The sequence below is a fragment of the Thermobia domestica genome, chromosome 12 (genome assembly GCF_964235325.1).
Source record: "Thermobia domestica chromosome 12, izTheDome1.hap1.1, whole genome shotgun sequence".
Taxonomy (NCBI): Eukaryota; Metazoa; Arthropoda; class Insecta; order Zygentoma; family Lepismatidae; genus Thermobia; species Thermobia domestica.
Genome location: NC_137465.1, coordinates 46,189,156 through 46,212,350, shown reverse-complemented (window position 1 = coordinate 46,212,350; position 23,195 = coordinate 46,189,156). Strand labels below are relative to the sequence as shown.

The following is a 23,195-nucleotide window of genomic DNA, read 5'->3' as shown; positions in this document are numbered from 1 at the left end:
CTACTTCAAGTGGTCAAAGAAAAACATAATAGGCCTATATTGTTCTTTTGTTCATTTAGGGCGGCTATACACTATAAGATAGATCCTAGGAAATCTCTTACGATTTATCCTAGAGTCAAAATCTCAACGTGTATGGCAACAGATCCCATGTCATTTCCTGTGTTCTGAACGATCCTGAGATTTCTCTTGTTTAGAGCACGCTCTATTCGGAAAGAAAATTCATAAGATTTCGATTTAAGCGACATCAGGTGAGAGAAAGTGAAAACAAAACAAATGAAAACACAAATGAAGAGGTATCTTCTGATCGTGCAGGTTTACTTTAGATGTACCACTCGAAATAATTGTTGAAAAATTATAATTTGTCACTATTTCCTAAATGATTTGCGTTGACCGACATGAAAATATCTTACATAGCATAGATAAAATCCCTGAAGGGGACCAACAAAAGCAATTGTTGATAAACTACAATTCTTTTACGATTTGCGTACAAATACGGGGTCAAGATATATATATAGTATAAAAACTATAGTGCAAAAAACGCAAACCAAGTTGTGCTAGGTTGTTTCTAGAAAGTACGAATGCTATTTAACCGAGTCAGAGCAGGGCTAAGTGGAGTCCCGAGCGTTAGTGAGGGGGTGCGAGCGAAGGAAGCAGGCGCGTCAGTTGATGTAGTGAAAACGAGTGCGTTTCGGCAATGATACGAGTTTGAATAGCACTTGTCATGGTATCGTGGTAGTAGCGCTCCACTCGTAAACATAAATTATAGCTTCTGTAAACTATGCAGAAATACACCGGTGGTGGAAAATAGTAACACCGGTCAACTTTCATATGCACTCACTTACGTAAAAGTTTCGCAGAAGGGGTCCAGAAGTAAGCAGAACATACAAAATTTACAGGAGAAATGGAAGATGCAAGTGCTTAGACCTAACACAACCTAACTAAATCTAACCTAATGAAGTTAACTAGCTTAAACTAACCTAATATTAATAGAAGTAAGCGAAATTCTATTATAACCGCTACCAGGTTATAGAAGGATTTTTGTGGACACTCTGTATATTTCGTAAAGACAGTGATTATTATTTTCGATTTATACTTTATTCTGCAACGCACATAAGTTCTTTCTTGGGTGGGAATTGCTTCTTTCCCACACAATTGGACAAAGAAGTCTTTCATCGTTTTTTCATATATATATTTAAAACATTGCTTTTGCTGAGAACATTTCAGTTAGTGACTAACCATTTCAGTGTTTCTCCCTGACTTATTATATGCACAGTATATATTCTGTAGTTATTGGGAACTGAATTAAGTGCTTTCGTTAATCCTTATGGAAACATTACAATAGATTAGAGAAATACGGGCTGACCAGATGTCCCAGTAGCCAAAGTGGCACCAGCCTCACAATTTTTGCAGTCCGTTATCTGTACTTTCTCACGCCAGTGTTATCGCCGTGTCTAGTGCATTATAGGCAGTTGGCTAAAATTAACATAAATTGTTTTCTATATTCTGTTTGTATGTGCATACAGGTGAGTTCACTGAGTGAATTTTGAAATGAACTGCCAACACTTTTCAGTTGATCGTTGCAACCCGTAGCTTGAGCTTGGATGCTCGAGGAGTTCGACTCCGGTGTTGTACGCAGCCACCACGCACGTTGCGTGGGTTAAGTTTTGTGAAGGGGCACAAGCTATTTAGCCGGTGAAGGACGATTTCTTACGGCTAGCCCCAACTAGTGAAATCCCAGGTCCGCAGACCTTGTGCGTTTAAAAAGTTATATACGCGCCCTCCAATATCTGTATTCCATTGTGGAGATCTTCTTTTGTGTGTTTGCTGAAGATTCACCTTTACGCTGCAGGACTGTTCAGCGTAACAACTGGATTCATCGTGGGACGATCCAGACAACTTTTCCCCAGTGCTACCCCCCAAGTGTGTCAAGGGTGTGAGAGAAGAATTTGTAGTGATATCTCAATCGTAATCATATATATATATAAAGGGCTATATTACCCGAAAAGGGCAAAGCGTGATTTCAGCGACTAAAATTGATATATATCCTCAGTGTTCAGTGTTGTATCCATTCCTCTTCGCTATTTCTTTTTCAAAATAGTGTTCTAATAAATAAGTATAGTGTCATTTAATTCAGTGTGTTTTCGTTCTTTGTATGAGTGATGTTTGTGTGCGTTATGGTCTGGATGACCGTCTGATCGTCCGTGAGGTTTTCGAGACGAGACACCCGAACCTCTCGGCGCCTAATGCTCATCTCATTATTGAGACCGACGAGCTTTTTGGAAACAGTTTGTAACCTTTCTTGGAGAGGTCTTCGTTGTCCTGTCCAGGTAAGTTAAAGTATCAGGAGTATGCTTATTGGTAATACCACGAGCCAAGGACAGCGACTTGACATCAGGACCGGTTACAAATAAATGACAGCCCGAACATGGACCCAGACCTCTAGTTGGTTACACTATCACTTTTTGAAAATTGTGTTGGACCCATGTACTAATATAATCTAACGTAACATAACCGTAACTAACCTGAACCAACCTAAACTAAACTAATGTGAATATAAACTACCGAAATTGTAGCATTTCTTAGAAAAAATAGCTGGACCCTTTCTGCTAAACATTGTCTCACCTATTTTAACCGTCGTTAAAACATTTATAATGATTTTACACTAGTAACCCTAGGTTTGTAAACATAAAATACAGGTGTATTACTTTGTATTTAATTATGTTGCTTCCAAAAAATTTGTTCCTTATAAATATGTCTTTTCATGCAAAGTATTAAATTTTACTTGTAAATCTTCTAAAATGTGGTGCGCCAAAAGTATACCAGCACACTTCTGACTTATACTTTTTTTTTTAGAGGTATATAATTTAACAATATAGCGCCTGATATTAATATCAGTGGGATGTGCAGTGTGGTTAGCATAGTAGTTCTTCAACTCTATACTTTTATTAAATAGAACTATTTCACAATGTTGATATACGTCATTCGGTCAGACAGGAAAAATCTTCACGTGTATGGCACACAAGGGTAAGATTTCCTACAAGATATGTCATAACATTTTTCCGAAGATAAATCCTAAGATATTTCCTAGGATTGATCTCGTAATGTATAGCGCGCCTTAAAGGCAACAATTTGACCAAAACTATACTATATATGGAGACATAGGGCCTTGTGCAGAGACGTTTTGACATGTTTAGCGTCATACTAAAAGCCTGAATACTGAAGGAAATATATGTTAGTCGAACTCTTTAGTATGGCACTAATCACGCGTTAGAAGGACTCTGCATAAGGCCCATAATGTTTATAATAGAGTGAACATCATGTACTGTTCTACAAATAGGTGCTTTTGACACACCGTGCATTGTCCTAATCCGAGCATTTGGGCACCATTTCCTAGCCAATGAAGGTAAAGAGGACTCTACTACGTTTTGTTGTTCTTTCCAAAGCCGGTCCAATAAAAATTCTACTTGCTCACTTGTCAAACGAAAGCATTCTTTAAACTGAAATAAATTCATGCCGTGGAACTTGATTCTGTTTTTATACACTTTCTTTGGAATCTCATCCCCACTTGATTCATCATTTGATGAATATGATAACCTCCGAAACATTTTCATACGACAATGGCTCTTAGTCAATTATTCAGGCAAAGTCAAATTTTTCTTTGCAAAATACGACACAACTTTGCAAACTCTTGCTTTGCAGTTTTCAAGCATCGCAAAGCCTACTTGGTGAGAGCTGGAATCAAACCAGAAAGCCCATGCATCAGAGGTGAGCCCTGTACCATTAATTTACTGCGGCTCTACGAAAAGTGAGTGGAATGTAGTGAAGAAAAGTAAAGGATCAAGCAACTTGTTTTTAATGTTTTGTTTTTTTTATGAGTATTACTTGCCTGATTTTGCCAAAAGTTACCCATTATTACTTCTACTATTACCACTAGGCTTTAGCCAGCCGAAAACTGTAGGGGGCTCCGGTAGAAGTTAGGGGGACCGATCCAACCATATTATAGTTAATCACCATATTATAGTTCATTTGCAAGCCAACCGTGAAAATTTTAGGGGGGCCCGGCCCTTCTTAAACCCCCGTTGGATACGGGCCTGCCACTACAATTCGACGCCAAGTACGAATAATAATAATAATAATAAATGCCTTCACGGATTTTCCCGTTTCCTCTCATTCCTTCATTCCACCATAATCATCTAACTCATTGTCTCCCTTAGCAGTGGCGGCCTTTACACAGGGTGAACCGATAGGGTCCCGCTCTTAAGGATGAGACTTGTGATTTTTTAAAAAATCATGAACAGCGGAATGCGTGTCATTCAATAAAATTATGATGTTTAGAATATAAGTAGCCCCACCTGCAGGGGACGAACAAATGCATCACAAAATGGTAATGCCCATTATTCCCTCCATCTAAATGAGCAGTCTATTAGTGAGTGCCGAGGGCCAGTACTCTACAATTCGACCTGTAATATTTCTGTAGATCGGTACACATTAGAGAAATGTTCCGTGATGTCATCAATACACGCTCTTTAACTCGGAGGAAAATTCGAAGCTCAGTCACAGCATTCAGCTACCGAGAAAATCTGGTATGAGAATAAAAAGAAGTGTTATCAACCAAATACGGGAATTATGTCAAAATAATAGCAACTTTATGTACTACGGCATGTTGCCACACTACATGATCTTGAAGCTGTCATTAAAAAAAAAAAATCTTGAAACCCTACCATATTTCTTCATGTAAATATAGTCTTGAAAGGGTCATACAACATTTTTTTTCATCTTGCAAGGAGTTGAACCTTGTGCAACTTTCTGGGTCGTCTTGCTTGCTATCTGCTATCGCCCTCCTGCTAATAAAGAAAAAAAAAACAAAAACAGTTTCGCCGCTTCCGAAACAACGGATTATTTTGGACAGGGAGGGGAAGTGCGCCAAAATACACGTTTTTAATGAGAAGGTTCACTATTTCTCCACTAGAGTGCAGTGCTGCATGGTTGGAAATACCTTTCTTGCTTTCAGGAAGTTGTAACATGTAAACAGTAAATAAGATAGAAAGATCGGGCTGCAAGTTTTTTTTTCTTTTATGACATCTACAAGATTCATTTAAAATGGACTTCCTGTGCTTCTTCAGTAATATCACTGACGAAATCTCGGTCCAGTGGCTCTGCGTAGCGTAGTCACTAACGCTCTCGCCTTCGGTGCGAGCGGTCCTGGGTTCGACCCTCGGTGGGGTCATTCGGTCGAAAAAGCGTAATTTTCTTTTCAGACCAGCCATCCTGAATGAGGTTTTCCTGGGTTTTCCTCATTCACACTAGGTAAATGCTGGGGTGTTACCTAACATATAGGTCCCAGGCCGCTTCCCTTTCCCCGGATGGTGTGCTTGGCGAGGGACGTCATCCCTCATTCTTGACAGGCTAACATGGCCATCGATGCAGAAAGCCCAGAAATCTAACACCTAAAATCTCGGTGCATTACTTTCTCAATTTTCGTAACCTCCAACTTGCTTAGTTGAGGGCCTCAAACGCTGACCGGCAAACGCAAGACGAAATTGCGAGTGCGAGTTCCGCTTGCTAGAGAAGGAGTATTTGTATAACCTGAAGTTATTGAATACTATTATCATAATCGTTTGTAATTTTCACTTTTATCTTACTAAGCTCCTCCTTAGTTTCATGGTTAGCGCGGGAAATTGGGTTCAATCTCCGCTGAAAGCTCATGTAGCTCGGATCCATTATTAAGCTGTTGGTCTACTTCACAGAGCCTTGGTGATGAAATGCAACTTCAAACGAACTAACCAACCTACTTAACCCGTGCTCGTGGGTTTTCTCGGGGTTCTCCCGTTTCCTCCCACTTTCTTCATTCTACCATTTCACTCATCTCTCATCATCGCCGTCTCCTTTAGCCTAACCGGCATAACCGTGGGACGGAAAACTGAAAGATTTCACTTCATTTCCAACCTACTTAACCTCTAAACACCACGAAATGCTAAGATATCTTAAGTATTGTAGAGAATTAACTTCTCAAAAATGATAATAAATTCCGAACAGATTGATTTTGTCGAAGAAGAATTGAAAAGTACAGAACGACTCAAAGCATCTCATTATTTTCTGAATGCAATCTATTTCTTTTTCCTTTAGCTTTACGTCCCACGCTTATGCCGGTTATGATAAAGGAGACGGTGATGGTGAGAAATGAATGAAATGGTGGATGAAGAAAGTGAGAGGAAACGGAGAACGCTGAGAATCCACGCACACAGTGTTTGTCAACCACAAGGGTCACTTGGCGCAAGCTGGGATAGAACCAAGGACCCCATGCACCAGAGTTGAACGTTTTACCACTGAGCCACCGCGACCCCTATTCTGAAATCGAATTATTTGTAACATAGTGAGCCATTGCCAATCCACTGCTGGATGGACGTCTCTTGAATTTTTCTTTACAATAATCTATTATTAGGACTTCTTTTCCACGTTACTACAGTACTGCTTGATTTAATCACGCCATCTTCCATAAGGACGTTTCTTAGGTCTCTCCTTGTCCATTGATATCTAAACAAGGGTTGCTTTTGTCCACCTATTTTTTCTTTCGCAATAGGATCGACCCACACTGCCACTGGAATGCTTTTTAATTTTCATGATTATATCCTCCACTCTCGTAATCGTTTTGGTCCATGTGATTATTTCCCTATATTTGTAAGTGGTTTCTAGTGCACATCTCTCCATGCTTCGTTCTAAGTCTGCAAACGATAAATGGTTGGTATCCTGAGATTGTTGTTGCTGTTTGTTAAATTGAATTTATTGCTAAATTGAAGTTTTAAATTCCTAAATTGAAGTTTAGCATCACGTTTCAGCAGCACTGGCAAAAATCTCGGGGGAATGAGGGGGGATATGTCCCCTAATCTTGGAACTGGGAGACTGTCCCCCCAATAATCCGATTTAAAATGTTTTGGGGGGGCGGGAGAAATGTGATGATTTGTGTTCGACTGCCACAAAGGAAAGTGAGACGAAATTTATGTTCCTTGCTGTATAATATACAAGAGGTTCACCTCAGAAATCAGATTCATCTACCGTAATATGAGTCTCACATTTCACTCCCTCAGAATAAGCCTCAAATCTGCCCGCCTCCCAACGTTAAAGACAACTCTGTTCTCCTAATCCTCCACAGCATTGTTTTTTAACTTCATACATATTTTAAACATCGCTTAAAAAAGAATATGGGAACGTTCTTACCTGCCCTCTCAATGTTGAAGAATTTGCCGCGACGCTCAGCACCAATGCTAAATGAGACATGGACTTTTAGTTTAAGGTATAATCCGACCCACCATAATGTTTCAAATTGAAATGCTTCCCCATCAGGAATCGAATCCAGAACCAAATGTGCACACGGTAGCTAATAAGCGTCACAATGAGGTTAGTTTAACCTCAAAAAAGAACTGAAACGTAAACTTATCGATTGTACAGTGTACATCCAAGATTCAAATTCAAGCAGGAGAACAGCACTGGAGATATATTTTAAAGACTACAGTATGTATTAGCCATTGTTGTGTTTCTGGCTTCATACAACTTAGTATTCAGGAGTCATCTCGGAAAAAATATTCAAAATGAATTTACAAAACCCAAGGAAAACAAAAACAAACATTTAAGAAAAGTTGTTAAAAAAAAACAAATATTACTTCATTATTCTTGTTTCGCTCACGTGATATTGCTTATGTTAAGCAGCTTACTGTAATATTTCCATTTGTACGCAAAGACACGGCTGAAATCGAGAATGATTTTATATATTTCTTTACGATATTTTGAAGAGCACGAATTCTGTCGTTGACACTTTTACTATTGATATTATGCCATGCAATTGGTGAAGAGCCAAGCGGGGATGCCTCGCTCTAGGCTCCGCAAAGGCTAAGGCCGCCTATGTCGCTTAGCATTGGTGCTTAGTTGTAGGACAAATTCAAATAATAATAATAATAATAATAATAATAATAATAATAATAATAATAATAATAATTGCTTATTTATAAGAGTTGAGTTGACTTTCAGTTTAACGACCCGTTCAGCAGCGATGCTATATGAGACGTGGACCTACTGATTAACGTGGAATTCGAACCACATGAGCTCCCGCTGGGAATCGAACCCGGGTGTCCCACGTAAGCTTATTTATAAGAATAAGCATCACGAATCCACGAATCCCTTCGATCCGACCGCTCGAATCCTGCGTTAGGATTTAAGAGGTATTCTGAAACACTGTAAATTTGAAACGATTACAATGGACCGGTAGTTGGATAAGTAAATAAATAAGTAAAAATAATTGAAAATGCCGGACAGACCCATCGTATCAAAAAGTAATTTTTATCTTTCGGTGCCCCATAACATAGTACTTCTAAATATATATATCTATATATCTATATCTATATCTATATATATAAAAGAGAACGTACAAATCCTTTGTTCCCTCATCACGCTAATACGGCTGAACCAATTTCTTTCATTTTTGGGGGGTTATTAGGATTTGGACCCTAGATTGTTTTTATCATATCACTTTAATTTTTAATTACCAGTGTCTTGAGATAATTGACCATTCAAGTGTCCATAACGTACAAATCCGTGTCACTCGGCGGGTTAACATAAATGACAGGCGATATAATGTTAACATTTACTGCAAGCATATTTCACGGGTATTAAACACATGAGATATGGAGTTGTGCATTTAAATTTTCATTTCAACCCAGCGAAGCGGGTAATATATGCTAGTATATATATCTATCTATATATCTATATCTATATCTATCTATCTATCTATCTATCTATCTATATATATATATATATATATATATATATATATATATATATATATATATATATATATATATATATATATATATATATATATATATATATATGCTAATGAAATAAACATTGTGTTTACATAATGGTACGAAATTATTCTGGTGAAATAAGGAAAGTTTAGGTAGGGGAAGGAAACTTTTAAATTAAAAGAATCAGTGGTGAAACTAAAAGCTTGGGGGCCCTCCCGCAGACAGCGTGGTGCGGGGCCCCTTCTCTACGTCCTATTTCATGATTTGGGGCTCCCTGACGGCTTGGGGCCCTCCCGCAATGCGGGGTCTACGGGGCCCTTATTTACGCCCTTGAAGAGAGTAGCATATCTCTTGGACAATTGTTTGGCGTAATTTAGTAATACGACAATATGAATAAATAAGGGTTCCGTGCCTCCTAGCCATTTCTAGCACGACATAAATGTTTTGTATCACTTAGCAGTCAACACGTGAAAGTGATTAATTTTTGTTTATAGCCGGGAAATCCTATTCCACAGTTAGTTCCAGTTAGCACTAATAGGTGGCACGAGTATACATGGCAATGTTCGTGCAGCCTGGTGGCAGACGGCGAGGCTACAGTCGGCTCTTCAACCATCCAGCGCTGTCAAAGAATTCTGGTGCGGGTAGGCAAGCTCGCAGTCGCAAGGCAAGGCAATAGCAAAGCAAAGCAGATTCGGTGAGCAGCGCTGTGAAGCAGAAGTGTGAACTGGTGAGTAGCAACGAATTTTTTGTTTGTTTACACATGTCTGTCAGTTACCATGATGGCTCATTGATGTAATTAAAGTGTCTTTAGAGATTTTATAGCAACAGGTCCCTGGATAAGTGAGAAAGTGAAACTAATACTGATTTCGATGACAAGCGTCCCATGTGCAGTTTTGAAATGAGTGTTGTGAAAGATGTCAAGAGAAGAAATTAACGATTATATGTGTGATGTCCAGTGTTGTATATTTGTGTGAACACGTTTATATCAATATAAATGTGGCATGTGATGTGTTGTTCAAAAGCTTACGTGCACGTTTAGTTTGAAAGTGTGTTGATTGTCATGGAAATCGAAATGTGTGTTGTTTAGCGTTGTACTGAACAGGTGGTCTGTTCTTGGACTAGGGATTGCATCTAGAAACTGTCGTGTTAAACAGCGCGCCCAGCTAGTCGCTAATAACGAACACTATGAAAGAAACGGATTATTCAAACTAGCTGAAAAATATTATGTGATGAAGCTGTGCTTAACTTATAATTGTTTAAATTATAGAGTATTCGTATAAACACATCTAGTGTTTTTCTATCTTCGATTGTGTGACTGACAAGTTAGCTCGATTATGTGAGACCGTTGCTTCATTTTATTTTAATTTGATTTGTTTGTGTGTTTGAAATTTTACGTCTCATTTAGAAACTGAGGTTAATAAGATACGAACCTACAGTTTAAAGTGAAATCCGAACCACTGTAATACATTCAAATTTTGTATTACCCACAGGGAATCGAACCCATGACCATGTACAGCAAAAGTATTGCTTTAATTTCGGTTATAAGAAAATTAAAGTTTTATTGTTGACTGCGGTACATTGTATTGCTTCTTTGAAATTTCATTCTCAGATGTGGGATCTATGAATGAAGTCCCGAATTCGATTCGGGGTTCGGTGATTCAGTGGTATAGCGCTCACCTTTGGTGTGGGAGCTTCCTAGTGTGGTCCCAAGCCATGAGATTTTGTGGTAGTCAACATCATGTACGTTGATTTTCTCGGGATTCTCTCGTTTCCCCCATATTATCATTCACCGAGTCTTTTATTTTCATTAATTGCCCATCTGCCTTACCCTACAGGACATAACCAAGGGCGTAAAACTACACATTTTATTTCATTTTCATTTCCAAATTAGATTTTGTGTAAAGCACATATGCAGTTCCCACTTCAGATCAGGCCCGCATCCACGGGGGCCGTGAGGGGCTAGCACCTTAAATTTTCACAGTAGGCTTTTGCAAATGAACTATAATGGTTGGATCGGTCCCCCCCCCTAACTTCTACTGCCCGTAACATTTTTGGGCTGGCTATGGGACTGCTTCACATATAGATCTGTCTCATAGTGTCAGTGCCAAAAGAAGACACTGAATTTCGGACTCACGTTAAGACAGGTGCTACGGTAGGGAACGCTGGTCCCTAGTTTTTGCGTATATATCTGTAAATGTTGGCCAATAATTGTATAGAGTTAGGCGTGTGCCCGAAATTATACATTTCTTCAGCAGCGAGGTTATGTAAGACGCATATTTACATCTTAACGTTAGTTCGATCCACAGGAGCTCCTGTTAGGAATCAAGCCAGAGTTTACCGGGAATAATTTATGAGGACTTGTTTTCAGAGAAGATAACTTTGATTGATTTGTTAGGATTTTTATGTTTTTTTCTACTGTGGCAATATGAGACGGTCCCTACTCTATAAAGTGGTGTGGACTTCGGGTTTGTGCCCGAGCCAAGTGTAACCACGGGGGATCGAATATAGGACTACTCACATAAATCAGAGTTTGAGTAGGGTTCCGAAGGGTATTATCCCGCATCCACGTAGTAGACTGAAACGATAGATTAATGGCTATTCACTTCTTCGACATCCAAGTGCGCCGGTTTCTGTGTATTGGGGGAAGGGGGGCACATTCAGATGCAGAAGGCGAAATAAACGTATATCTGTCCATATGTGATATAAGTACATAGACCAAATTATTAAAAACATAAAAATGAAAAACAATTTTTTTTTTCAATAAAAACCATGTTTTTTGCGAACCCTGATTTTAACTGGTAAATCAAACCGCACCATTATTTACATAGAACGCGAACGGACTTAGCTCGTGTTTGCAAGATATTTCGGGCTGTGGGTCCGCAGTGTGGAAGTTTATGCATCTAATGACAGTAGAGACCTTTTTTCACACCTCTAGGAGACGTTTCACATTAGAATGGACGAGGCGCACGAGTTGCCACAAAAATTGAGGAATGAATGAAAATCCTGTAACTTATAAGCTCAACAACTTTTTAGTTTTCACTTTTTTAATATTTCATTTTAATTTTTTAAAACTTTTTTTCTCACATCTAATATTATACATTGCCCAGACCAAAACATTCTGACTTGTACTCAACTCAAAAAAGTAATATATCACAATTTTTGAAACATGAAAATTTACTAAATATCTTAGATTTTTCCTGCATTTTTTCATCCCATAAGACACCACGGTCTAGCATTATCATAGCCTTCTGAAATTCAAGTTTCGATGACCATATGATAACCAATACATATTGACGGCTGGGGCCGCGATGGCTCAGTGGTTGAGCGTTCACCTCTTGTGCATGGGGTCCTTCGTTCGATCCCAGTTTGTGCTAAGTAAGCTTTGTGGTGGACAAACACTGTGTGCGTGGATTTTCTCGGGTTTTCCCTTTCCTCCCACCTTTTCAATCCACCATTTCCTTTATTTCTCATAAACACCGTCTTTACCCTAGCCGGCATAATCGTGGGACGTAAAACTAAAAGTTTTTATTTAATTTCATTTACATATTTACAGCTAATTAGTTCGAGGGGGAACAATAAGAATTTAATCTTTTTATATAGCTTTTGCCCCAATGTGCAGTGGTGTAGTCGATATACAAGCTTAGTGGAATTTTGGCTATTTCCAAGTTTTATATATACGGTGCCCAGATCTGGGTGACCCTACAAAAACCATGACCCCAGGATATCAAAAACTCATAACTGAAAATGAGATTAAAAAAAATATATATATGGCTGTTTATTTGTTGAAGTTTAGCGTCCGTTTTCAACACCTAGGCTATATTAGATTTCGACCTACATTGAATTTGGCGCACCGTAATGCATTCAATACTCTGGTCCGTAGTCTGTACTGAAAATCGAACTCGAAACCACTTGCATCAAAGGCGTCAGGGCTGGATTAACCCATCTGGAGGCACGGGACTAGAAAAAACGTGGCCCCTCACATAATACGTTTCTGTGAAAGTATAAGAAAAGTTAACGGAATATTTTTCATATTTTTGTTCATATTTTATTTTATGATGATTGTGTCTTCATGATTCTTTTTAGATAGCCAGTTGAGATTTTGATCAGAGTGAAGGTCACTATCCACCTGGAGACCCCAGGCTATAGCCCCCTAATCCGGCCCTGGAAGGCGTACGCGAGCTATTTACTAGACGAGTGGAGGACTGCTAGTTTAGCGTGAAATGATCTGCCTTTTAGGCCAAAATGGTATGACCATGTTCAGGGAAAGTATATCTGGGACAGCTCTTTCAGTTCTCGAAATGATTACACTTCCTCACGGTATAAAATCTGAACAGACTAAGTACATATAGGAAAATTATAAGTATCGGTGTTTGTTAGTACAAAGATGAATATAACCCTAGTTAGAATAGTGGGCCGGTAGCTCAGTAATAGAGCGCTTACTCTTGGTGCGTAGGGTCTTTGGTTCGATTTCTGGCGAAGTAAATTTGTGGTGGTCAACATCGTGTCCGTGGGTTTCTCAGGGTACGTTTCTTTCCACTTTCAATTTCACCAATTCCTCCATCATCATTCACTTGCTATAATCATGGTCTCCCATAGCCTAAAGGGCATAATCATGAGACTTTAAACTGAAAGTTTTTATTTCATTTTTCCTAGTTATAACATTACCAATTACCTCAACTCAATGTGATGAAGGAGCTAAAGTGTTGATGAAGTTGGGGCTAAGGATATTTTCTTATTGATTATTACAATCATATGTTTGTATAGTGCAGTGATAAACGTCCACACAATTCATATTGCTGTTAAATGCTGCAAACAGTGTTTTGTGAGGAAAAAGTGTTAGAACACTAGCCTTTTCTTCACTCCTATGTCGAGGTTTCTCACTAGACCCTTTTGTTTTTCCTTGAACCCCTTCTTCGCTTGAGCCATACTGGACTTTATTACATGTTACAGCTGAGAGATATTATTTTTGAAAGAATCGCCTGGAAAGTACTAGTTGGGTATGTGACTCAGTGGTATGATATTTTCCATTCGTTATTTCCAGAAACGTAGGTCTTCAACTTTGTGACGGTTAAATAGTGTATACACATGTGGTGTATAAAGAATTTCCTATTTGGTTTATTATTCCATCACCATTAACTTGTTCTTATCTTGAAATCCGGGATTATCCCGGTGTTTTAACTCTATATCGAAAAAGAAAATTTCGGGATTTTTTAAACCCCCATTTCTTACACTGATTCATTGTAAAGTGTTTTGGAGTCCATCTGATACTATTTTTGTAAAATGTGTTGTCTTAAGAGTCTTCATCCCGGCGAAATTAAAATACCGCTAATTTTACAGTAATTATGTGATATCTTCAAATAAATAAAAGATAATCGAAATGTGGAAAAAGAGCGCCCTAGACAATATTATTTTACATGAGATACCGTTATCACGACTCACTTAACTGCTTTCGATTTCGAGCCATTTTGAAAATCGGCATTTGTTTTCGCGTTTCTAAACAGCTGAAAACGGAAAGCCACTAGGTGACTTGTGAGCTGTGATTCAAGAAAACCGTCGTCAAAATGTGCCGCCACCGAATTTCATGCCTCCTCCCTCGTGTATTCTTCGTGATAATTTAGGTATTATCTTACTTTTTAGTTATTTGTGTTCGAAGTGGGGGAAAAAAAGCAGAGGTGGTATGTTTTATTACGAGTTTGACTCGACATACCTTCTATCTAAATGTTGAAATATAGTGAGGGTATGTTGGCTAAATGGTTGCATTTCTATTTACATAATGGCTTGAAGACTATTGGAGAGCTTCTCTGTAGTTACGAAGGCTTGGGGGGGGGGAAGATATGGAGACACTTTAATCCCTCGCCAACAACTTTCTGAAAAAAAAAAATCCCTTATATTGTGGTATAGAGAATTATACACTAAAATGCTCAAAACAAAATGAGGATATTAACAATTTCCTGCAGGAAAACTTCCGGTCCCCCCACTCGATTGTGCGGTATTCCAAACTTCCGGAAGATCCGCTCCCACAGCAGATAACCCCTAAATCCACTCATGTTCAAAACACGACATTTATATTTATATGCATTAGTGCAAGAAGACACACACACACACACACATACATAAGAAAGAAAAAATTGAATGTGCCAAATCAAAATATGAGCTAGGTGAATTTCTTTGAAGACACCTCATTTTGAAAACAAAAGGTAAGAAAAATCTCGGTGTTGTCAACTTTAAAAAAAAATATTTCTACGTTAGAAATAAAATCCTTTTACGTGACGAGCTATTCATCAATTACTGTACATAAAAATGGGTTTATTAAAGGTATGTATTTAGCATCTATTTTCTAGTGATGGTATGTTTTAATCACGAAAAAAAAAAAAACAGGTACGGTATGTCTTCATCACTGAAAAACCAGAGGTGATATGGCATACCACCGCAAACCGTCTCACTTCGATCACTGGTCATACAAATATTAAAAGAAAAAGAAAATGAACTTCATTAAAATTTGTCGGCAACCAAAAGGAAAAATGTAAGTGTTTGTTCACATGTGCAACCCCCCCCCCTCTTCCTCGAAACTAAATCCTAAGTACGCTGCTGCATGGAAGAATCACACTGTTGGCTTAGGGAATGGCAGAGGGACAAATAAGAAGAAAAAGGCCGCAGTTGAATGATATCTACCAAATACGGAACACAAAATGTAGGGAAGGAAAAGTGCGAATTTGGCTTAGAATATGAACGAATGGAAGCTGCTGATTGTTGACCTGAGAGACGATGATAACATGTGAATTTTAACAAAACTAATTCGTTCAATTTTTAAGTTTACCTTTAGACATTATTATATCGGATTACGATATCAAAAGAAAAGAGTAAATAATTTCCTAAAAACATGCGTTCTGTATGAGTACATTGGCCTTGATGGAAGTTATCTAAATTGCAGCATTCCACGAATGGAAATAATAATGTTACGTTGTAAGTCTTTGGAGATTATCTTATCTTGTTCATAATCACAGTCATGTCACTAAATACACATTAAAATAATCCAGATTTTGTTAGTATTACTATCAGCAGCGAATTAGTAACGCAGAATAATCCCCGTTGTGAAGTGCTCTATAAAAAGTTGATGACTGTTTGTGTTAACACCGGGATATGCAGTGCAGTGGTGGATCTTTAGCGTTAGCATTGCTTATCCCCACATGCTTCGGCTTCAAGAAAAATCGAAATCCGAAAAAGCGACAGTTCGGTTTTCTCCAAAAATCGGTTCGTTTTTTCACCGAAACCCGTTTCGGTGAAAACTTTCGGAAGACATAAAACTATTTCTGTAGGAACGGAATCGTTTTCTGGAGAACAACGAATCACTAGTCTGGTCAGAAATAGAACCAGTTTTGGAAAAAACCGGAACCGGTTTTGAAGAAAACCGAATCGGTTTGGAGAAACCGGATTTTGAAAATTCTCAAAAACCGGTTTCGACTTTCTTAAAACCCGATTTTTTTTTTTTTTTTTTGTGCCCAACACTAATATATACTTGAATTTCAATATGAGTAATCTTCGAGTGACTGGAAATACAGTTTGCCTTCGTCCCTATTTGTTATGTGCAGTAATTGGATAAATGACGTGCACCACCGCATTAAACTTCCTCCCTCTTATTGTTTCTAAAATTCAGCTGTGTCATGTTGCAGTTATTATTCAATCCCTAACTTTTTTTTTTTTTCGAACACTGTCCGAAAAGGCTTACCTCTAAAAGAGTAAACTACCCATTTTGGATTTTTCGTATAAGGTTTCTTATACTGTATTATAATGTTTTTTAATTAATTACTGAATATTTATTGAAATCGTTAGAGCCGTTATCGAGATTTTCACAATATTCGATTGCCACTCTCCAGATATTATCCTTATTTTTGAGGGTAGAAAGAAAAAAAAATGTGTTGATCACGAGACGATATGAGACAAGATTACGAGACGAGACGAGACGTAGATCTTGCAATATTAACAAACGTACTTTTCGAGACGAGATATGCCTAAATCTAATCTCATGGGTAACACTTAAAAAAGATTTTTTGTTCGGGATACAACACACACACGCGCACACACACCAGGAGCGTCATTTCAGACTTTGCTTGAGGGGGGCAAGAGCACCACCGATATAAGATTTTCACATTTTGTACTAGTATATTAATAGACACTCGATTAAAGTATATGTATTTCTCAAACTCTTGGGGGGGGGAGGAAATTGCCCCCTCTTGCCCCCCTTAAATGACGCCCCTGACACACACACACAAACTTCGCTTACATCGGGACGGACGAACAAACATTAAAAAGAAAGTCGTCATGTAGGAGCCGTGCAATGTGTAAATCAATTGAATAAATTCATGATTTTATGGTGGCTCAGTGGTAGAGCGCGTATCTCTGATGTGTGGAGTCCAGAGTTCGATCCCTGGCCAAGTAAGTTTGTGGTGGAGAACAGTTTCCGTGGGCTTTACTCGGGGTACTCCAATTTCCTCCCACATTCTAATCCCACCAATCCTTCCATCATCATTAACTTTCCTTAATAATCGTCTCCCTTAGCCTAAAAGACATAATTGTGGGACGTTAAATTGAAAGGTTTCATTTCAAGAAAATATCACAACTTAAAAACCGAACTCCTTCACGTGGCACACGCGTGAAACTGCTCCGTGTTAAACTTATCTTAAATTTGTTAGATAAACAAATTGAATTTAAACCTAGAACAATAGGGTTTTGTATAGGGTGGGGACGTCTTTTGGAATTAGTGTTGCCCAGAAGACGAGAAATACATTTTTAAATTCGTGATGAAACGAGGAATTTTTCGAGTGTCATTGGCAACACTAAACGGCGTGACAAACATCTTAGCATTTGAAGGCGGCGCTCCAAGTTCCCTTTAATGAGAGTCCAGCGGTATTGCCACATTTATTTTGTGCACATCCACGTCTATCCCCTGCCACCTGAGCGCGCTGTAGTGCGTCTGCTTATCTATAGCCACACCCCATAGCACTCGGCAACATCGCGTCAGAGCTTGCGTTTTATTCGTTTAGCTGAAATACCAAGATGTTTGTCACAGGCTTTAGTTCACCCCAAGTCCTTGAGCTTAAATTCTGTTTTAGTGTTACGTGATTTCATAGTATAAAAACTATAAATAGATAAGACAATTCTACGAACAAAATGAATAGCATTATACGAGTCATCACACGGTTAAGTGCTCGAAGGAGGCTCCAGAGCCTTAACTTTGTCACCTAAAAGAAGTTATAAATATATTTCATTAATAAATCTGGTTTAGATGTTATATCGTTCCCTTCGTAAACCTTTCGTATCGCGGAAGGGTGCTAATAAGTACTAGATTAAATTAAGAAACAGATCCGGGCAGGCACGTAGCCAAGGGCACCCATCAGGGGGGACAAGGTGGGGCGCTTGCCCCCTACAGGAAATTGTACTTCGTAAGATCGAAAACCCAACAGAACTTTTAGAATAGTTACAGCAAAATTTGAAACTATATTTGAAATGTCCCTTATATTTGCCCTCCTCTGGAAACAACAACATGGGCGCCGTTGCCCGTAGCCAGTCCAAAAATGTAGAATGGGCGCTGGAAGATAGGGGGTAGATCCAGCCATATATAGTTCATTTGCAAGCCTACCGTAAAAATTGTTAGGGGGCCGCCCCCTAGACCCCCCGTGGAAGCGGTCCTGAATCAGGGCATAAATTTTGTACATACATTTCGAAAACAAGACGGGAAAAGCTTTTCGATAATCGATTGGATTGGATGAAATTTGAGTTTAGCCTCCTGTTCAGTAGCGAGGCTATATGAGACGAAACCTACAGCTTAACGTAGTATCCGATCCACATGAGCTTCTGCCGGGAATCAAATCCGGGTCTCTCGTGCCAAAAGCACGTACGCTATCCAACCTAGCTTCGAGGGATCTCGTTATCGAGAATCGAGACGAGACGAGAAAAGGATTCTTCTAGTATCGAGTTGAGACGAGACAAGATGACGTCAAAACTACTTGGAACCAATTAGCAGCATTTATGCAAGGCATTCTTGTACTACATATTTTTAAGTGGATACTGTATTTTGAGCTTCGAGAACAAGAGAAGGAAAGCAACAATGGCATATATAGAGGAAGCTGTGCGAGTTTTTAAAAGATGATCCTGACAAAGATGATGAAAAGATAGAAGAGGAGAAACCGGTTTTCGTATTTCTTTAGCGCCAGCTGCAGACTGTTGCGAGTGTCCACATTTAATGGCAATGCAATGAAAAGAGCAGCTGAGGCCTTCATTTGTTGCGGGTGCCATCTGTAAATGTGTTTCATAACATAAAACACAATCTTTGAGAGGAAGAAAGAAAGAAGGAATGGTGAAAAATATTATTAATAATTTAAGCTGAAAAAGCTAGTTTACGTTCAAGTTACGTTTCGTGTCGGTTTAATTTTGGCTGTCATCATCCGGCTTATAGTGCTATTTTTCATTTGTTTGTGTTATTTGCTGCAGTATAGAGCTGTTAGTTGAAACTAGGTTATTGGAACTAGGTTGGGATTAGGAATTACATGCTTATTCCATTCACTTAAGTTTAATCTTTTTGTGATTTTTATTTAGATGACAAAGTATTTGCGTGTGTTGATTTTTTAATAATTGAAATTGTATTTTTTTTAATTGTTTTGACTTTATGTCCATGGTTGCACTTTTTAAACTAAAGGAGACGGTGAGAAGTAAATTAAGACAATAACATTAATTGCAAAAAAAAAAAAAAAAAAAAAAGTAAGTACACTGAGTGGAATTCGAAACCCCTGACAAATAGGTCTTGCAATCTCCAATTAGGTGCTATTCCACCGCATGCGGGAATAGCTGGCATGCAGCAGACAACAGATGTTGCTTTGGGTGGCATGCGACTTATTGGCAAGGGGACAAATAGCATGCTACTTGCCCTGTGTAGCATGCACTATTGTGGAGACTTGTGGCAAACCAGAAAACTTGATTCCACTAGGGCAAGTTTTGTGGTTGATGTTAATGGAGCAGACTGTCTTGTTGACTTACGACATAGCACATTTCTGAAATTTTGCCAGGATGAGCCAGGAAGATATTGAATTTTTACTAGAAAAGATGGATCCTTATTGCAAAGTACGATACCAACTATCATGAGACAATACCACCAAAAGTGGGATTACCACCCAATTTTTGGCTACTGGCGACAGTCACACTGCCTTGATTTAGGCCTACGGGTTTCGAGTTTCTGATCTTTTTTTTATTTTTTATTTATTTTTTTTTTTTAATTATAGTCAATCACAGTAACATTCCATAATTTCATAGTGTTGTGGTAATCTTCAATAAACTGCTCTATTTTTTCAATGGGCTACTCCATTCTGTCGAATGGAATTTTCCGCACCTATCTATGCCTTTCTGCATCCGGGCAGACACTATTCAACAAGCAGATTTTGTAGCATTTCGGCAAGCTTATGGGTTCGACAGCTTACGACATGTGGCATGCCACACTGTCGCAATCAACAAGTTTATGGACCTGATAGGTTACGACATGTGGCAAACAATACTGTCGCATGCGACAAGTTTATGGGCACGACAGGTTACCACATACGACATGCCACCTTTCGTACGCTACATGACATACCGTGTTTCTTCGGTTGAATATGGAGTGTCGCATGCTTCATATTGCTTCTGTGGAATAGCGCCTTTAGAAAACTCGACTGTGTCAGTCCTGACAGACAGGTCTTGCAATCTTATACCACTTGATCATGCCAGCTCCTACAGACAACCTTTTAAAGAAACGTTGAACTTGGTCACAGATAAGCATAACGTGTTATGTATAATTACATAATCCTTAGCAACGAGTTGTAGGTGTCTCTTTTCTTCTTTAGAGTAAAATTAATGGAGAATTAATCGGTCAGCTTTGAAAGATTATCTTTTTTACCAGCAGTGAGTAGAAATACTTGATAATACCACTGTTTGGACAAGAAATATGTACAGTTTCATTTTGACTTGAAATTCTTTTTATGTGCTTCCCACATGTGACACGGCAGATGTCCAGGTAGCACTCCCATTGTCGCTAAACTCCCTTAAGCATGACTTGTAGGACGTTGTCAGTGTCGGCATTGATGTGCTTCCTGGTAATGTGTTCGGAAGTGAAGGAAAGAGGACGTTTCTGTCCATGATGAGAAAAGACAGGAGCTCTTTTAAGAACAAAACGGGCACCATGAGTTTACTCGTCGGGGTCCGGGAATTATTAATCGCCACGAGTCGTAAATAATATTTTGTAGATGGCCATCTTGGTCACCGGACCTGACTGTATGGAGTTTTGTCAGGGTTATTTTTGTATACCTCCACTTAAAAAAAAAAAAGCCGAAATTGAGGGGACGCATTATGGCTGCCACCGCTGAGAAGTCACATAGTACATGCTTAGAGGCAGGTTTGATGAAATGAAAGTATCGCCTAGGAATCTGTCCTACTACACATGGGGTGCACATTGAATAGGTTTAAGTTGGTTGGCTGATTTAGAGCTTAATGCCTCCTTATAGCACTGAGCCTATATGAGACATATGGGGACCTTAGACGCACACATTTGCATGACCAACTTGAATGAAAGATTTGTTTCATCATGCATGTTGGAAGATTTTTTTTCGTACACACCTACCAACTTGCTGTCCAACTTAACGACCTTGGCATTATGGAGGAAAGAGTCACCTGATTTCTGTCATGATTGGTGGATCTAAATATAAAACAACCAACTTGCATGAACGAGCACATACACGGTAAACATGCATAAAGAGCGGCAAAACCATCATGCATGTTTACAGAAGATTTTGAAAACTTTCAACATACATGGACGAGGCCATACACGATCAACTTGCTTGTGGTTTTATCATTTTTCATGCATGTTGGAAGGTTTCTGAATGCATGTGTCTGCGTGTATGGGTCCCTGAACGTAGGATCAGGACGAAATGAACTCACGCTGAGAATTGAGCCCTGTGTCTCCCACTCCAAAGGTGGTTGTTAGTGTCCCACTTTCAGATCCTGATAATGTGTATTTCTCGTTAGTATTAGTGTAAATGTACTCTTTACAGGTATACTATGCACCTTGTGCATATATACATTTTTTTAAGTTTCCTGTAGGGTCTTTAATTTAATTTAATTTTATTTATTTATGTATGTTTGAACCGGAAAAGTGTGTATCTAGTATATTCTTTCCTTGAAACATGTGAATGAATAAGGTCTTAGTCTCCATAATATGTTTATTTTTATGGATCAAACCACCTTACCACAGAAAGATACCTTCGAGAAGGAATGCTGTTTGTTCAGTATGTCAACCGTTTGAGATTGCGAAAATGACAAAAGCTGCAAAGTGTTTTCTCAGATTCAGGAAAGAAGGGCGTACTCCATAGTGCACAGAATGTGTATTTCTCAAATATTACACCTCTCTTCTGAACTATTTGCAGTAACCTCATGAAAGGAGAAAAAAAAAAGTTGAATTCAAAATTCTTTACTGGCCGGAATTTCTTAAAAATATCACATTGTCTTGAGTGGCGTGCAAAGATTTTCATTTAGAAAAACCAAACTCCTGAAATTCGTATTGTTGATAATAAAAGCTTTCGAAAGTTTAAACACTTCTTGTCCGAGCACAAATCATTTTGTATGCATATATATATATATATACAGGGGCGGATCCAGGATATGATCAAGGGAGGGGCTAAACCATATTTTGCCATTTTATCCAGTGTATATCTGAGCGTTAAGGGGGGCTATAGCCCCCTTGGATCCGCCACTATATATATATATATATATATATATATATATATATATATATATATATATATATATATATATAGGCCTATATATATACAGTGGCGTATTTAGGGGGTGGCTGTCGGGCTCCCCCCCGAAATAAATTTGTTATATGCAAAACTCCATTAAAATTTGTCGGCACCTAAAAGAAAACATATTAGTGCTTATTCACGTGTTGTGCATAGCCCCTTCCGAAACAGAATCCTGTAGAAAAGGCTCAAAACCTGTCATTGTGTACGCCACTGCATGTATCTGGTTAAAGAAATTGTGTTATTATTTTTAATGAGACCAGTGAATCATACGGACTTCTTACCTATTGGCTATATACAGTATATGATCGGTATTTTAATTTTTATTTGATATTATCAAATTAAAATATTGGTAGTAAGTCATCCAAGGAAAGTTTACTTAGTAACTTTCGTTCGTGACATCCTTTTGTTAGGATCAATTATATATTTCAAGCATTAAAGATACAATTATCTTTTATATGTTGTGAGAATTTGTAAGGAGTATATGTAAGGATTTTAAGGTTAGTGGAGTTGTAAAATTTTGAATGCTCAGTATAGTATAGTTTCTGATTTCTTTTGGTGTATGCTTATTATTCTCAGT

General features: G+C 38.5%; 1 protein-coding gene across 3 annotated transcripts in view; it reads left to right on the top strand.

Moving 5' to 3' along the window:
* The first annotated feature begins 9,370 nt into the window (after nt 1-9,370).
* Nucleotides 9,371-23,195, top strand: part of sigmar (Tumor necrosis factor alpha-induced protein 8-like protein sigmar) — a 349,328-nt gene continuing 335,503 nt past the window's right edge. For all 3 annotated transcript variants that reach the window (XM_081733677.1, XM_081733676.1, XM_081733674.1), the window contains exon 1: nt 9,371-9,525. The gene's annotated coding sequence lies outside the window, so the exon portion shown is untranslated. The remainder of the gene's footprint in view (nt 9,526-23,195) is intronic.